Genomic DNA, 4,843 nt, shown 5'->3' on the forward strand with positions numbered 1-4,843 from the left:
CCTTTATTTTTATCTAAGTAATATACGCTGATTTACAATGTTATAGTGCTGTAGTCTAAAAGGTTTATACTACAAAAAAAGAAAGACCCCTGTCTTCTTGTTCTCCCTTCGTCTCCACACTTGCTGTATCTCACTGCCAAATTTTTTAACTATTTCTTCTCACATTTATTTCCATATTTCTAAATCACATGCATGCATTGTTGTCTTTTTATTCTTTATAATTAACCTATTGCTATCTTAATAGTAGATGAGGAGTCAATTTGTTTACAGGTCACTTCCCCTCCTCTATTCTACCAATAGAGTTATATCACAATTTAAAGTTTGCATCATTATGATTATGCAAATATTGTTCACCACCGAGCCAAGAAGTATACTGTGGTTTTATTTTCTTTCTTGTACAATTTCTGTTTTTTTCCAGGGGTTGATGATTACCTAATTCACGTTTTTCTTTTTCCTTTTTTTTCATGTGTTTCTTTGAATAGTTTATTTGAACCTGTGACCGAATCTTCCTATACCATCCCACAGATTTGTCAAATGTTCTTAGTACAATTGCCCTCATGGTCACATAAGCAGAGCATTCAGATTGTCTCTCAGTTTTGTTACTGTTGTTTTGTTCTGTTTGGATTTGGGTTCCCCTTCTCGGTCCCCCCCTCCGCCCCTGGGGTTCCCCTCCCCCCCCACCCCCAAAATCTTCTTCCTGGTGTCCTCTGACCTGCTCCAATTTGAACTGTTTGCTTTCTGGGCTTGATACACAGCTGTCATTTTGCAAATTACTGCCACCTCTCTCCTGCATAGGACTCCTGTTTCCCAAATCCCTTTCTTTGTTTATATCCTTGTTTTGGTTGAGTATCACCTCCTGAATAAGGGTGCATGGTAGGTAACATTTTTGAGACTTTGCATATCTGAAAAATTTTTTGTTTCATATTTTTTTTCTTGAAACATAATTGATTATACATATTTGTGGCGTACAGAGTTGACTATCAATACTTGTGTACAATATGTGATGATAAAATCAGGATAATTACTGTATTCATCATTACAAAATGTGTTATTCTTTGTGTCCATTAGCCAATTACTTAAAAAAATTTTTTTTATTGAAACATGATTGCACATATCTGTGGGGTACAGAGTGGAATATCAGTACCTGTGTGCCATATGCGATGCTCAAATAAGAATAATTACTATATTAAACCTTACACATTGTAATCATTTTTTGTGGCCCTTTACCAGTTTCTCACTAACCACGTCTCCCTCCCCCTTTCCTAACTCTGGTGGCCTCAGTTCTGTTCTCTCCTTTTGAAAGTTCAATGAGTTATTGTGGTTGTTGTTTCTTTCTTTCTTTTTTAATTTATTTGTTTATTTCATTAGCTCCCACTTATGAGTGAGAACATGTGGTGTTTCTCTTTTTGTGCCTGGCTTATTTCCCTTAACATAATTTTCTTTAAGTTCTTCCATGTTGCTGCAAGAGGCAGAATTGCATTCCTTTTTATGGCAGAGTAATATTCCATTTTGTACCACATTTTTCCTTATCCAGTCATCTGTTGATGGACATTTAGGTTGGCTCCAACTCTGGGCTATTGTAGATAGAGCTGTAATAACCATTGGAGTGAAGGTATCCCTTTGACATGATGATTTCCATTCCTTTGGGTATATACCCAGCAGTGGAATTGTTGGATTGTATGGAAGTTCTATCCATAGTTGTTTGAGGAAACTCCATACTATTTTCCATAATGGCTGCACCAATTTACAGTCCCACTAACGGTGTAGTAGGGTTACCCTTTCTCCATATCCTCGTCGGCATTTGTTACTCTCTGTCTTTTTGATACTGGCCAGTCTAACTGGGGTGAGATGATATCTCAGATTTGCATTTCCATGATGCTTAGTGATGTTCAGCATTTTTTCATGTGTCTGTTGTCTATTTTTAGGTCTTCTTTTGAGAAATGCCTATTTAGCTCCTTTGCCATTTTTTAGTTGGATTACTTGTTTTTTACTAAGTTGCTTGAGTTCCTTGTATATTCTCAGTATTGATCCTTTGTTGGATGCAATAGTGGCAAATATTTTCTCCCACTCTGTAGGTTGTCTTCTTGCTCTGTTACTTGTTGCTTTTGCTGTGCAGAAGCTTTTTAGTTTGATATAATCCCATTTGTTTATTTTTTCTTTTGTTACCTGTGCTTTGGGGGTTGCAGCTATGTTAATCAAAGATACTGAACTGTAGTTTTCTTTTTTTCTTTTACTTTTTATTGTAACATAGTTGATTGTACATATCTGTGGGGTATAGAGTCCTATTTGCCCAGTCTTTTTTCCTGACTTGTTTCCCCTATGTTTTCTTTTTTTTTTTTTAAATTTTTATTTTGTCAATATACAATGTAGTTGATTATTATGGCCCATCACCGAAACCTCCCTCCCTCCTCCCTCTCCCCCCTCCCACCCAAGAATGTCCTTTCCGTTTGCTTGTTGTAACAACTTCAAAAAATTGTAGTTGTTATATCTTCTTCCCTCCCACCCCCGGTTTTTTGTTTTTTTGTTTTTTGGGTGTGTGTGTGTGTGTGTGTGAACTTATTTATTTATTTTTAGCTCCCACCAATAAGTGAGANACATAATTGATTATACATATTTGTGGGGTACAGAGTTGACTATCAATACTTGTGTACAATACGTGATGGTAAAATCAGGATAATTACCATATTCATCATTACAAAATGTATTATTCTTTGTGTCCATTAGCCAATTACTTAAAAATTTTTTTATTGAAATATCTGTGGGGTACAGAGTGGAATATCAGTACCTGTGTGCCATATGCAATGCTCAAATAAGAATAATTACTATATTAAACCTTACACATTGTAATCATTTTTTGTGGCCCTTTACCAGTTTCTCACTAACCATGTCTCCCTCCCCCTTTCCTTTTTTTTTTTTTTTTTTTTTTTTTTTTTTTTTTNCGGGAGCCGGTCTGTATGTGGGATCCGAACCCTCGGACGGGAGCGCCGCCACACTTCCCAAGCGGCGCACTATCCAGTGCGCCACTGGGCCGGCCCCCCCTTTCCTAACTCTGGTGGCCTCAGTTCTGTTCTCTCCTTTTGAAAGTTCAATGAGTTATTGTGGTTGTTGTATCTTTCTTTCTTTTTTAATTTATTTGTTTATTTCATTATCTCCCACTTATGAGTGAGGACATGTGGTGTTTCTCTTTTTGTGCCTGGCTTATTTCACTTAACATAATTTTCTTTAAGTTCTTCCATGTTGCTGTAACAGGCAGAATTGCATTTCTTTTTATGGCAGAGTAATATTCCATTTTGTACCACATTTTTCCTTATCCGGTCATCTGTTGATGGACATTTAGGTTGGCTCCAACTCTGGGCTATTGTAAATAGAGCTGTAATAACCATGGGAGTGAAGGTATCCCTTTGACATGATGATTTCCATTCCTTTGGGTATATACCCAGCAGTGGAATTGTTGGATTGTATGGAAGTTCTATCCATAGTTGTTTGAGGAAACTCCATACCATTTTCCATAATGGCTGCACCAATTTACAGTCCCACTAATGGTATAGTAGGGTTACCCTTTCTCCATATCCTCGCCAACATTTGTTACTCTCTGTCTTTTTGATACTGGCCAGTCTAACTGGGGTGAGATGATATCTCAGCTTGCGTTTCCCTGATGCTTAGTGATGTTCAGCATTTTTTCATGTGTCTGTTGTCTATTTTTATGTCTTCTTTTGAGAAATGCCTATTTAGCTCCTTTGCCATTTTTTAGTTGGATAACTTGTTTTTTACTAAGTTGCTCGCGTTCCTTGTATATTCTCAGTATTGATCCTTTGTTGGATGCAATAGTGGCAAATATTTTCTCCCACTCTGTAGGTTGTCTTCTTGCTCTGTTAGTTGTTTCTTTTGCTGTGCAGAAGCTTTTTAGTTTTATATAATCCCATTTGTTTATTTTTTCTTTTGTTACCTGTGCTTTGGGGGTCACAGCTATGTTAATCCAAGATACTGAACTGTAGTTTTCTTTTTTCTTTTACTTTTTATTGTAACATAGTTGATTGTACATACCTGTGGGGTATAGAGTCCTATTTGCCCAGTCTTTTTTCCTGAGGTATTTCCCCTATGTTTTCTTTTGGCAGTTTTATAGTTTCAGGTCTTATGTTTAATTATTTAATCCATTTTCAGTTGATTTTGGTATATGGCAAAAGGTACTGATCTAGTTTCATTCTTCTACATATGGATGTCCAGTTTTCCCAGCACCATTTATTGAACAGGCAGTCATTTCCTCAATGGATATTCTTGGTGACTAGATGTATGTTCTTGGTGATTAACATTTTCCTCAATGTATGTTCTAGGTTTCAGGGTTGATTTCTGAGTGCTTTGTTTTATTCCATTGGTCTGAGTGTATGTTTTTATGCCAGTACCATGCTGTTTTGGTTAATATAGCTTTGTAGTATAATTTGAAGTCAGGTAATATTATGCCTCTGGCTTTATATTTTTTGCTCAGGATTTTGTGGGCAGTTCAGGGCCTTTTGTTGTTCTATATAAATGTTAGGATTGTTTTTTCTGTTTCTGTGAAGAATGTCATTGATATTTTGATGGGGATTGTATTGAACCTGTAGCTCGCTTTGGGTAATATGGACATTTTCACAATGTTAATTCTTCCAATCCAAGAGCATGAAATGTCTTTCTATCTTTTTGTATCACTTTTAATTTCTTTCAGGAGTGATGTATAGTTCTCATTGTAGAGATCTTTTACCTTCTTGGTTAAATTGATTCCTGGGTATTTTATTTTTTGATGACTGTTGTAAATGGGCTAGCTTTCTTGATTTTCTGCTAGTTTGTTGTTGGAGTACAAAAATGTGAT

The sequence above is a fragment of the Galeopterus variegatus genome, unplaced genomic scaffold (genome assembly GCF_000696425.1).
Source record: "Galeopterus variegatus unplaced genomic scaffold, G_variegatus-3.0.2 Scaffold4252, whole genome shotgun sequence".
NCBI lineage: Eukaryota > Metazoa > Chordata > Mammalia > Dermoptera > Cynocephalidae > Galeopterus > Galeopterus variegatus.